Genomic DNA, 14,917 nt, shown 5'->3' with positions numbered 1-14,917 from the left:
CCGAGGTGCTTCGGTTCCGATCAATTCAACTAAAGCATCGGGTGACCTCTTTTTAACTTACTTCTCAAATAAAAAAGAAACTACTAGATCAAGAATTATGGAGTTACTTCAATTTTATGTCAATCGCGTTGAAGAAAATGATGTTTTATTTTTTTACAAATTCTACATTTTGTATATATTTATTTGTGTTTTATTTTCTTCTAATACATATAAGGTCTCTTTATGTCTTATAAATATAGTAGATGATTTTGAGAATCTTGTAAGATTCAACGGGGTTGAAGTCATCCATGAATTTATGACTCTACAATTACTTAAGATTGGGGACATATTTTCATCAACTCAGATAATACATTCCAATACCAACCTCCCTTACCTAAAGAGCTTTACTGGTCTTTTGACAATGGGTTTATATTTGATGTTAAATCTAATAATATTTTGCAGACATGTATGAATATCTAACACTTGTGATAATGAATCAGGCATGATTTTTGGAGCATGTTCCAACAAAAATCATACAAAATTGAAGGAGCGTGAATAAATAAGTGGAGGAATATTCCTTCACATATTAGTAAGGTGAGGGATTTATTCGATCGAGTCTCATCTGAAGAGGTAAATTTTGAATACTGTCACTTAAGTTAGGTTAATATGTTTTTTTTATCATTTATTTTAATAATTTGACAGGTTATGATTGACCTAATCCCTACCTAATATGAAAAATTAATGGTTGAGAACCTTGATGGCGTTGATGGCATTCCACGTCTAATGGAGACATCACAATTTGAAGACAACGAAGCAGGAAACCAAAGTAATAAGGAATGTTGTAACTGCATTATTCAAGCAAGCCGAATTAAGAAGCTAACAATGGAGAACATGTATTTGAACGATAGGGTGAAAGAATTACTTGAAATAATAGAAAATAAAGGCATGCAATCTCAATCAAGCGATCCTGTAGACGATCCTCAATGTGAACTAGTAGCTTTTTAAACAAGAAGGAGAGGACATGATAAAAGTCGCTATGATTACAGGGATACTCCAATTGATAGTCCATTGTGACTCTAGATTTTACCTAAGAGGCAGCGAAGAAATATATAAATATGCGAGTCTATGGAGAACATTTCAACAGTAGTATAAGGTAAAAAATTTGTAAAAGAACTTAATGTTGTGGAGAAGGGGAAAGGAAAAAATTGATGTCGATGATATAGAAGAAGAAAGAGACATCGTCACATTAATGGAAGGCAATTCTGAAGATGAGGCAGAGAAGGATGCAGCTAGGATTGCTCAACTTAACAAAATGAGGAAATAAGTCATTACTATAAGTCTGTATTTTTATATAAAATAATATTTTATTTGATTTAATTTATTAATTAAAGGTGCTTTATGTTTATGGGCATAGTTTGTGAAGAAGTAATTTAAAACTTCGAAGAAAAAAAATAAGACGAAGATGTGACCTACTTGTTAAAACAGTTAGAGAACCTAAAGTATATGAAATATATAGTTGATTTAATTAAGTGATAAGTCAAGATAATTAGAAGATTTTTTAATTTAGATAATGTTGGTGTAATCATGCCTTAGAAGTTTCAATGTGTTGACAATTATTTAAGTTTAGGTTAATACGTTGGATCTAACAAATATTGTGAGTTTGCAGAAGAAGTCCTTGCAGGTCGGAAGACTGGATGTAAGGCAAAAGAAGTCCAAGAAGGTCGAGGACCAGATTCTTGGTAAAAGAAGTCCTTGCAGGTCAGAGGACCGGATGTAAAGCAAGAGAAGTCCAAGAAGGTTGAGGACCGAATTTTTGGCAAGAAAATCCCTTGCAGGTCAGAAGGGTTGATACAAGGCAAGAAAGTCCAAATGAATAGGCATTCATCTGGCACGAGGTATTTATTAAAAGAAATATGTATTAATCCACTTGCTATTAATCGGGAAACCAGCAATCGATTGGTAAATCGATTGAGATGCACGGCTGTGAAACAGAGTATTCCTGGATCGATCAGTCGATCAATTGGAGTAAACCAATCGATCGGCTGATTGATTGGTGAAGCTTCTGCGCGAGGACGCTCCTGGATTGATCAGCGGATCGATTGGAGTAAATCAATCAATCGGTCGATCAATTGGTGAAGCTTCTGCGAGAAGCATAGAACGCTCCTGGATCGATCAGCCGATCAATTTGAGGTATCCAATCGATCGGTCGATCGATTCACAGAGGTTCTGCGTTTCTACGCTGGAGCATAACGCATCTGAATCGATTCGTTGATCGATTGATAAATTCACTCGATTGAGAATAATGTCCCAATCGATTGAGGTTCAAACTAAATGATCTACACTGTTGATCTTGACGTGATGGCGCTCAACGGATACTTTTGAATCGATTGAAAGACAAACCCAATTGATTCACGGTAACGATCATGTGAGAAACGGTTATATTTGAAGACATTTAAAAAGCTGGAAAAGATGCAATGAAAACTCTCACCGAAAAATACACTGTTCTATTGCTCTCAAGTGCTCAAGTTCAAGCTCTCTTCTCCATATTTTCAAGTTGCACTCTGCAAAGAAGAAGGTATTCTAAGTTTGTAATCATCCTCTTCTTCTTCCTTGTAGTGGTTGTGATCTTTTTCTTTTGGAGAGAGAGAGTTGTAAATCTTGTAAGGTTTCTCCACCTTCGGTGTAATTCCGAGAAGGAGAAGTTCTATAGTGGAAGAGTGACGGTGGTATGGATCCTTGGACTAGTCACCTCCTTGAGGAGGTGGATACCAAGCAAATACAAGAGTTAGTATTGCTTTCAAGTTTCTGCTGTACACAATCAAGTCAACAAAGAAAACGAAGTGAGCCATTCGCCCCGGTCTAGCTCAACTGGTCCTAACAAGTGGTATCAGAACGAGGTTTGCTTTTGAGGATTCACCGCCAAGAAAGCATAAGTTAAGAGCTACAAGATGTCATTGAAAGAGGAACATAGTACTTCACGACCACCGTTCTATGAAGGCGGCAACTTTGCTTACTGGAAGAGTCGTATAGAGCACTATCTCATAACCAAAATTGATATGTGGTTCTCAATCACGGAGGGATTCACGGCGCCAACCGAGAATGGAAAAATGCTTGAATCATCAAGGTGGACCATTGAACAAAAGATGAAGGCTCAAGCAAATGCTAAGGCGATTGTGACTCTTCAGTGTGGGTTGAGCTCGGAGCAACTCAACAAGGTTGGACCTTTCAAGAGTGCCAAGGATTTATGGGATAAGCTCATTGAGCTAAATGAAGGCACCAAGGATTTAAGAATTGCAAAGAGAGATCTCTTAATAAATCAACTTCAGAATTTCACAATGAAGGATGGAGAAACGGTAAGTTCACTACATGGGAGATTCAAGGAACTCTTAAATGGTCTTCATTCAGTTGGAGAGTGTGGAGAACTAGGATCTCATAAGGTATTCTCTAAAATCCTTCCCAAGAAATTCATTATGGTCATCCATGGTTGATGCCTATAAGGTTTCAAGGGATTTTTCAATAGTAAAATTAGATGAATTATTTTGTGAACTTGAATTGAATGAGAAAGCTAACACAAGCCACAAAGATAAAGGTATCGCCTTGGTTGCAGGTGAAAGAGTAAAAAGAAGCACAAGGAAAAGAAGGAGTCATCTTCAGAATCTGAGCAAGGCAGTGATAGTGATAGTGATGAAGAGCTATCATCAAGTGAAATCACAAATTTTGTTCGAAGAATGATGAGACGTTCAAGGAAGTTTGACAAGAAGGATGTCAAGAAGATCTTCAATGACGACAAGAGAAAAGGTAAATCTCTTGTGGATTCAAAGACTAAGACTGATATAATTTTCTATGAATGCAAGAAAAAGGGGCACTACAAAACGAAGTGTCCAAAATTGAAGAAGCAAGAAGAAAAGATTAAGAAAAAGAAGAAGACCTTGAAAGCCACATGGGATGACTCATCCTCAAGCTCATCAAAAGCAGATAAAAGGAAGAGCTCAAGGCACATGACACTCATGGCCTTAAGCCATGTAGAAGATAGTGAAGATGAAGATAGTCATGGGGAGGATGTGGAATCTTCAAGTGAGTCATCATCTAGTGATGATGAGGTAATTTCTCCCAAGCTTGATAAGATGTATGCCACCATTGCATGCTTAACTAATGCACTAGCTAAATCAAAAGGCAAGGTTAAAATGTTACAAAATGAATTGAAATCACTTAAAAATGAAATTGTGTTATGTGAAACTTGCATGCCTCATGAAAATGACATGAATGAATTTGATGATCTTAAAAAGGAAAATGCATCTTTGAAATTACAAGTTGATGATCTTAGAAGTGTTTTAGAAAAGTTTACTTCAAGCTCTAAATATTTGGATATGATTCTAGGAGCTCAAAGGGGTGTGTACAACAAAGCGGGATTAGGGTTTAAATCACAACATAAGGAAATCAAATTTATGTCTCTAATTAGTAGAAATCATGCTTCAAGGGTTAAGGTTGTTCAAGCTTTGTACCAAGCAATTTATTGTTAATGCTATCGGACCCAAAGTTTATGTACCAAAATATTTGGTTTATCGTGTTTAAACAGGCATGCGCCAAGGGGGAGCATCCAACCACATGGTTCGTAGATAGTGGATGCTCTAGGCACATGACGGGAGACTCTTCAAAATTCTCATCATTAAGACACAAAAGTAAAGGTACTGTTTCTTTTGGTAATAGTGGTGAATTAAAAGTTATGGGAATAGGAGATATTAGAATTTATGATAAAAAAATATGTTATTAGTGAAAGGCATGGTCTTTAATCTTTTAAGTGTTAGTCAACTATGTGATTCGGGTTATGGAGTTGAGTTTAACTCATCTCAATGTCTAATTAAGCATAGTGAACTAAACACCATTATCCTCTTAGGCCATAGAAGAGAAAATATTTATCAAATTGAGTTATTTGGTACTACTAGTATATTTGCTAAGTGCCTCATGTCTAAAGAAGAGGAGACTTGGCTTTGGCACCGGAGACTTACTCACACCAACATGAGGAATATCAAAAGACTTTCGAAGAAAGAGTTGGTGCAAGGATTTCCAAAGTTGAAGTTTCAAAAAGACAAAATGTGTGATGCATGTCAAATGGATAAGCAAACCAAAGCTACCTATAAAGGTAAAAACGTTGTAAGTACCTCAAATGCTTTGGATCTCATTCACATGGATTTGTTTGATAGTAGTAGACATATATTCTTTAAATGGTAGTAGGTATTGTTTTGTGATTGTGGATGATTACACTAGATACATGGGTATTCTTCTTGAAACATAAGGATCAAATTCTAGATACCTTTATTGCTTTTTGTAAAAGGGTAGAAAATGAAAAGAATTATAAGATAAACAAAATAAGAAGTGATCATGGAGATGAATTTGAAAATGATAGATTAACAAGTTTTTGTATGGAAAAAGGTTATAAACATGAATTTTCCACCCCTAGGTAGCGTTCATTTTTGTATGGAAAATGATAGATTAACAAGTTTTTGTATGGAATGATAGATTATAAATATCAGTTTCTGTACAACCTACCCATTCAAGGTCTCCATACTCTATCTCTAATAAACGTATTTGTTGACAAGTTGGTACATTGGCCTCTGAAACTGTTTTGTTAATGCTTTTTTAGTTGCCGAAACACTACAATGTGAGCGTAGCAAATGCACCTTTGATGGAGTCGAGAGTGGATTATTATGGGCTTCTATGAAGTTACAAACAATCCAATCCAGTCCCGTCTGTTTCTTGACAAATGCAATATTTGTCTTACAACCCGTTCTAACTATGTCACGTGTTCTTTCCCTTGTTTGTTGATCAGGGTTTGGATGTTTATTGTATCACATTAGATCTGTATGTCATTCTTTAAAGCATACAATTTGTTTCCATGTCACTTCATTTGTCATTTTATTTTTTCTGCTCGTGCTATTCCTTGAACTAAATCCGGCTTCTTGTGCATATTGGTTATAGAATAAATATGCATCCTCTAGAGATGAGAATTTCATTCCAATTTTTGGCTTTCAATCATTTGCAACTTGGGGAATGAATTCTTGATCATCAACTCTATTTTCTTCCATTTCTAGGCACCCTCGCATTATATTTGACAATAGATAAATAAATAAAAGCTATTCCAATTAACAGAATAAAATAGAAGTGATTCTAATATAGATACAGCATCAAGTCATAGACATGATATAGATACATTAGTATATACCAATTACCATTTTTGGATGTTGGGCACACATATATCTTGTCCTAACAGAACATTAGCTAAGTTAAACATGGACTTGAATGTAAAGAATACAACTATAAGCTAAATGTAGCACTATTCAGGTTTCTATTACTTGAATCTCAAGTTATACACCTTGCATTGTTTCTATAGGACTTTTAACTTAAAATTTTCTTATTATTTCATTTTCCAGAGCGCATTCTCATATAAACAAGGATATATCAATATTGGAACAGAAAAAATGTAGCACTGTTCAGGAAAAAAAGCTAGCCATAAAGTTCGACAATTTAGTAAGAGAAACCATGAATTAATGTATAGCTTAATTTTCATATCGATGAACATAGAATCAGAGCAAACAAAGTACCGGCACAGAAACTTTTACAGGAGAAGGATTTTCCAAGCGTGAGAAAATCTAGCAGTGCAGTTTGGTGTGGGCGGCTAATCGTGGCGTAGGGAAGATTTGTCGTGGCTTGCATCGAGAAGGTAGCTGGTCGCCGCAGAGAGAGCTCGCGTCTGAGCTTCGGTGAGAGAGGCAATTCGGTTCCCGGGTTCGGAGAGGGAGGCGCCAGCGCTTCTGTTAGGGAGTTAGCACAAGTCGGCACTTCTGCTAAGGTTCGCGGAGAGGAAGGATCGCGAAGAGAGGGAGAGCTTGCGGCTGGAGACGGTTGAGCGGCGCCGCTTCTGCTAGGGTTCATGGAGAGGAAGGTGTGCAAAGCCTGTCGAGAGCTCTCCAACGCCGCTTCTGCTAGGGTTCGCGGAGAGGAATGTGTGCGAAGAGTGGGTGAGCTCGCCGCCGCTTGTGATAGGGTTCGCAGAGAGGAGAAACTACACGTTAGGAGATGGCTCGTGGCAGTAGATGACTCGCGATGGCTCGCGCGGATCATTTTTTTATCCTCGCCCTTTACTCATCTTCTCACGCGAATGACATAGACGAAATCGCATAAAACCGCAACATAAGCACCGCAACCTACAGTTTCTGTATATATATATATATATATATATATATATATATTTTTATTTTTATTAAATTGTTATAATTTTAATTTATTTATTTAATATTAAATCTATTTATTTTATTTAATATATTACTCCTTTTTTAATATTATAAAAATATATTTTATAGATATATTTCATTTCATTATATTGATTTTTTTAAATCTATATAATCTACTTTTTTCTATTTTGTTTTTCTTTAATTTTATTTGTAATATATATATATATATATATATATATATATATATATATATATATATATATTAATTTTTAAAATTTTTACTTTATTTATTTTCTATTTTATCTATTTATTTTATTCTATATATTACCTTTTTTTTAGAGTATTTGGATTTCTTCAAATTCACATTCCCTAAGAAGGTTTAAGAGAGAAGAAAATAGATATGATGTCAAAACTTAGTTTTAACTATCAATATGAAGTTCTTATGTCGTACCAGTTGGCACAGAATAGTACACCTGATTAATATTCAATAAACAGCAACTGCTGTCCTATTTTATTTTTCAAGCACAACAACACTCACTTTGTTTAAGACATAACTTCATTTTAGTTCAAATCAAATTACAAGACTATTTAATATTTTCAAACGCACCCTATAGACTTGAATTCAATGGTTGGTGCTAGCCTATTTGAATTTTTGAAAAATATCTTAACTGCTAGCAAGTTTTTTTTACAGACATGAGATATGGTGTGAAATTTTAGATATCAAGATCAAAATATTGGTTGTGATCAATGAACAAAGTGACCAAGAACAAATCATATAAGGCCCACACTGGGCCTGATATTATCCCATATCAGGCCCAACGTGGGCCTGATATTATTAATATCAGGTCTAAATCAGACCTAATATAAGATCATATCAAGTCCACGTTGGGCCTGATATTAAGGGTGTCAATTCGGGTGGATCGGGTCGAGTTGAGTTTTTTTAAAAAAAACAAACCCGAACCCGACCCCAACTGAGTTCAACCCAAAATCCCTAAACCTGAACCCAAACCTGACCAACCCGACCAATCCGAACCCGACCCGGATAACCCAAAAATCCAACTCAAAACGACTTTTTTTTTTATTATTTTCTCTATAATTCTTCGCTTTTATCTCAATACTCCATCATTATCATACAAACATGATATTAATATACATAAAAACATCTTAATTTTCAAAATAAAATTTGATTTAACCCCAAAAAAACCCCACTAAACACTATATTTAGGTCAATCCGGGTCAATCCAAACCCGACCTGACCCAACCCAAACTCGGTATTCTCCATTTAATGGCCCACCTTTGGTGGATCCTAGTTAATACTGAACTATTCTTGGGAGCTTGATTTATCTCACCATGACTCATCTAGATATTGTGTATGTTGTTCATGTGGTTAGTCAATTTGTCATTACATCAACTACAGTTCATTGGACTATTGTTCTTTGTATTCTCAGGTATCTTCAGGGCACTCAATTTTAAAACTTTTTATTTCCTTCTAGTTCATCTCTGGAGCTGTGTGCATACTAATGCTGATTAGACTGGTGATCTTATGGATCACAAATCTACCACTGGTTTCTGTATTTTCTTTGGTGATTACCTCATTTCTTGGAAGAATAACAAAAAAGATGGTATTTCTAGATCTTCCACAGAAGTCGAGTATCGTACCATAGCCTCAACTACTTGTAAGATAGTTTGATTATGTAGGTTGCTTGCAAATATAGGTATGTCTTTTCATCAACCTACTCTGTTATATTATGATAATCAGAGTACTATTCAAATTGCATGCAATTCAGTTTTTCATGAGCGAACAAAATATGTTGAAATTAATTGTCATATTACTCGTCATCATCTTCAGATTGGCACCATCATATTGTCATTCGTTCCTTCTAATCACTACTAGAATTTCCTTGATTTACTTCGCATATTCACTGAAATCGTATATAAATAATTACCGAAGTAGATGCACATGAAGTAAAAGGATATTATTTTACTTCGTCTTATCTGAAGTTGTATCCAAGAAAAAGTGAAGTCTTTGATCGGTTCAAGGAGGCAAAACTGATTTAGAGTTGGACCAATGCTGAAGTAAAAAAATATCTTTTACTTCATTGATTTTGTAAAGTGTCGAAGTAATCGATAATATGTAACTTTACAGTTTACATTAATTACTGAAGTAAAAAAAAATATCTTTTACTTTCTTTATTTTATAATATCAAAGTAATAAATAATATGTAACTTCACAGTTTATATTAATTACCAAAGTAAATATATTTTATAACTTCGTCATAATTTGTACTTGACAAAGTATTTGATATTATGTTACTTCACAATTTATATTTATTAACAAAATAATTGATTTAAAAGATTTCATTATTTTGTATTATATTAAAGCAATTAATAAGAAACGACTTCGTTATCATTAAATTATGGTGAAATAAATGTTTTCTTTAACTTTGACTCAATTTTAATGTGTTAAGGTATTTTGTTTTTTATTACTTCACCATCTAATTTTAGTATTGAAGTAATATTGAAGTAAATAACCATAATGTATTGCAACACAATTTTAATTTGATGAAGTAATTGCTTATTACTACTAAGTGATAACATGTGATAATATGATCGGTTGAAACGGGATGATAAGATACTACAATATCTTAAACAACAAGGTCCCACAGCTAACAAGCTACATACCAAGCTTAATCGAAAACATCACTTCAAGTACCATAACTTTACATTTTAACAATAAATACAGAACCCAATATGTGCGTCATTTAATCAATCATAAAAAACTAATCAAAATAAACAATTGAATAACCCTCTTATACAGCAAAATCTTACTATCTTGTCAAAAAATACTAGAAACCATAGTCCAATAAATCTCATGCTAAATTAGTAAGCTCTTTGACTTTTTACTTCAAATCACATAAATTTTATCCTAAATAATCTCATGCTAAATTAGCAATTGAACTTCCAGCAAATATAATGGTGGTACAGAAATGGAGACCTCTGTAAGAAATCATATAGTGATACATCTGACCAAGTCTCAATAATCCACAATATCATAGGCAATGTTTCCTTGCACATCAATTTGTTCTTTCTCGATTGGTCCCTAAAATTAATAAACCAGAAGTTAGTATTTAGACAACGCAAAAGCATTTCCTCCATCAACTAAACAATGCTAGGCAGTAGGCTCACCTTGACAACATAAGCTCCTCTAGCAAACTTTTTACCCAGCCTCTTTGATGCATCACTCAGTTTTACACCAAAAAATCTCATAAATTATAAACAATAGAGCAAATAGTTATATCTGTCATGTGTTCAGATTTTTCATTTCTCAAATTTAGTTGTAAATAATATTGTTTGGCTATCACTCACCAAATAATTCAAGGCCTTTCACAATAGTAACACTTTTGCACTTATTGCAAACACTATTTTGCATAATAAGTTCATGTTTCTCCTAGATCAAAATAAGCTAATCCTAATTAGCATATTATTACTAAAATCATTAAGAATACAACATTAACTAAAACATGTGAAGATTTAGAATTAGGAAACCTAATTACATTGATTATCCTTCTGATCTAAGGTTTCACATCGCTTAAGCTTCAAATTTTACCATACCACAATTTAAATCTTCTATAAAATCATGATCACAACGAACCTGACCCCACGGGTCATCCGACTTGGTAAGTAGTGGATCGTTTGCCACTTGAGAACGCGGAGTCGAACCGTGAGGCTGTTGGGGCATAAATCCCCGGACCCCTGTGCATCTCACCCAACCACTACTTACCCGCTCGACTACCGTGATTTACCTTTCTCATGATGGCCTGGAGTCGGGTGCGACCGGGGTGCTGGGGCAAGCGATTTACCACATGATCACAGCGAACCTATCAATTTTAATCATTAGAACATAGAAATGTTGCACAAATTGAAGTTTGTCCTAACTCTACTTGATAAACCATTTTGAATAAAACTACGGGGATCGCATGAATTCGATACCATGAAAAGAAATCAGGTCAATAACTTAGTGGATAATACGATGGAAGTAAAATATAAATTTTTAGCCAATTCAAGCTTATTACTACATTATTTAAAAATATAAATTTTATTTTGAAATTTATTACTTCATTGAATAGAGATTAAGAAGTAAATTGTCACTTAAAATTAGAAGTGAAGCCCGCTTTTTTTAATCGATGAAGTTTTAAATGATATTTACTATGTCAATTTTATTGCCGAAGTTTATTATGACATATTACTAGGTAATTGATAATCGCAAAGTAACTATTAGCGAAGTTTATCATCAAAATTCTACTAATGAATCTATAGATTGCTAATATGTTTACTAAGGCGCATTTAATTTTACATTTTTATTCTTGTCTGACAAACTCTCAATACTTCTAATTGTAGCATTATAAGTTTGAATGGACATGTTAGATTATTATTATTATTATTATTATTAAGTTTTTCTATTTATTAGCTATTCAGAATATATTAGTTTCTTTCTTGGTATTTAATCTTAAAAACATTTTATTACGTAAATTTTCATTAAGTTCGACGATAATAATAAAGCAACCTCTAGTTTTCTCTATTTCCACCATTACTATCAGTAGTATTTTATTAGCTTATTACAAATTGTCAATTAAGTTCATTTAAAAGCATGAATTATAAAAAAACAATCCCTTCAAAGATGTCAACCATATACAAAGAAGACCTTGGGAATGCAATGTATCCTCAACTTGATTGTTCTGTATAAGTACCCATGACAAACTTGATAAATCTGTATCCTCAAAGGTCAATAGGTTGGGAACTGGATCGATTATAGAAGTCCAGTTTTTAAACAAAAGTAGGTATAGAATTACAAATTAAAACCCATCAACTGCTCTCCCAGTTGCCATTAATTAATACATAATCAGGATTACATTGTTTGACTAGATCCATTATTTTTTTCTCCACTTTTGGAAGAAATTACCCGCTATAAGACCTTTAAAACTATTTTTCTCATCTACAGTACTACTTTAAAAGGAAATTATATTTCAAAGAATGCAGAAAAAACATTCATTAAGATTACTTCAAAAAATTCATTAAGTCCTTTTCCTATTTTTTTTTTTTTTTACATAGCAATCTTGCTAGAATTATGAACGGTGTTCTTCTACATTTCCAAATTCATCTAATATTGAGTAAACCGTGTTTGGCTAAATGTCCAAAACAATCCTCAACAAAACTCCGAAAATAGATCTTCTGTCTCAAAATTCTCGTGTCCTCTCACCGATCGAACGGTCATGATATCTTCATGATGTACACTGCATCATTGAGATATGATGTAATCCGTTCTTAAAATATAATAACCTTTGCTATAATTTAAATTATCAATGTTTTATAATATAGTCGGACACTCATTAATATAATTAATTTCAAATCAAAATATTAATAGGCCGTCTGTCTGACACTCAATATTAGCTTTCGACAGTATTATTTTTTATAAAAAAAATATGGGATGATTTAAAAAAAAATAGTTTAATTTTTTTTTCATTCAACTAAAAGAAAACTTCTAGTTCAATAGTATTTTTTAACATTTTATAATGAATGGTTCATTTTGTTTATCTCATTTAGCTCACTTAAAAATTGGTCTTATTTTATTCTTTTTATCCATCAAACATATAACTATTTAACTCTATAATATATTCAATAATAATTTATCAAAAAATATAATTTATTTAATAATAAAATTATATATGTGATAAAGATTATCATGGAACATATAAATTTGATCAAAACAATTATAATTTATGTGATATATATAATTTATCATATTAAAATATAACAATGTTAATATTAAATAAAAAATCATTAATAACAAGTTTAATAAAAAAGTGACTTTGATACATCGTTATAAGTAAGAATTGTTAAAGTCATTCAAAACAAATATAACCGATATTAAAAAAGATAAAATGGTAACATCATTAATATATGTAGTATATAATTTGCTACTTTTAAGGAACCGGTGGATCAAATCGATGGCCAAAATTCACCCCTACCCACCTTTCACCAAATCCATGGTAAGATAAAAATTGAGTGAAAAAATCACAGTTTAGGATTTAGGTTTCACAATTAAGTGTGACAAGGCAAGGACAGGTGGTAGTAAGCAATTGGCTATCTTGATCGATGAAGTCCGACCGTCACATTGGACGCATTGGGCGCTATCTTAAGCAAGGCCACTACGCCAAGTGAATTGCTACCCTTCTCGAGTACCTTCATACATTGGAGATTGTTTTCTCTATCTTCATGTGAGTTAGTTATACGGTCATCTTGTTGTTAAGATTGTTGAATTGTTCCCCTCAAAACGAAGGAAGGATGAGAGTAAGTGTCACGATCCGCAATTGGGGTCAGACATCGTCGTTACTTTCAAATGAAAAATTCGAAAACAACCAACCTCGGTAGTATAGTAATTGCAAAACAAACCAGTTTTTTCATTCCAAAATAAATGGTAAATTGTTATACTATTTGAATTAATTAAATTACATCTACTTAAATTTGAAAATCTCATATCGCAGTGGAATTCTAGTCTTCCCGTCAGAAATTGTAGTGAATTTATCTCCAGAACTCGATTTTCTCCCTATCCTCGATTTCATTTTCAGTTCCAATTTTGTCTCTAACTGAAATGGATTGTATAGGATGAGTGACTTGGAGTCACCCAGTAAGCGGGGAATAAAATACAAACACAACAATTTTTGAAAATAGTAATTTTTTAGTAGTAAAAATGATAGTCAACTTAAAATAGAAATATACATAGACACTGAAATTAGATCATGTTCCTCATGGATTAAGCTAATATCGGCCCTCTAAAATTATTCCTCCTAGAGGGGAGGTCGGAAATCAAAAATAGTTCAGAAATTAAAAGTATTCAGAATACGTATCCCTACCATTTAGTTCATAAACAATTCAGTATCCCAAAATACATTAATAACAGTAATAAGTAATCTCCAGTAATGGATAATAACAGTGGTGAAACAAAATAATTTTTAGAAAATAAAAATATCACTTTTGGAACTCAGAATTTGCATAATAAGCCCACTTACAGAAATCATTGGAAATTGATACAACGATGGGGAAGATGGGATTCTTGAAGTACACTTCTCCTTCCTTGCCAAAACGAAGCCCAATTACATAAATCCTTGGAAGTTATACAACGATGGGGAAGATGGGATTCTTGAAGTACACTTCTCCTTCCTTGACAAAATGATTATGCCGAGGATATGTCTTCTCTTCCTATCAAGTTTTTCCGTAACTTTCTCATGATTATTTATAGGGGTCAAGTTTTGATTTTCACCAACCTCACTATCTCCACTAATCCCACTATCTCCACTATCTTATTTGAATCGTGGTCTTTATAGAATTATAGTAAGAATAGGGGTGGTATACCAAAATATCTATTTTTTATATACTATATACCATACCGAAATATTCAGTATATACAAAAATCATTCCGATATTGTACCAAATTTTTAGTATGATTAAATTTCATATCGTTTAGTGTAAAATTTCAACATCAGTATGGTATATTAAAAATTTTGATATAAATATTATACCGATACTGATACCGAAAACATAATTCGATATATTTTAATACAATATATACAATATATTAAAATTTTAATATTTTTCTCTATCCCTAAGTAAGAAGATTTGATGATCACTTCATATGAATTAATCTCCAATAT

This window comes from Zingiber officinale, chromosome 8B (assembly GCF_018446385.1).
Source record: "Zingiber officinale cultivar Zhangliang chromosome 8B, Zo_v1.1, whole genome shotgun sequence".
NCBI classification, from domain to species: domain Eukaryota; kingdom Viridiplantae; phylum Streptophyta; class Magnoliopsida; order Zingiberales; family Zingiberaceae; genus Zingiber; species Zingiber officinale.
This window is presented reverse-complemented; position numbering follows the sequence as displayed.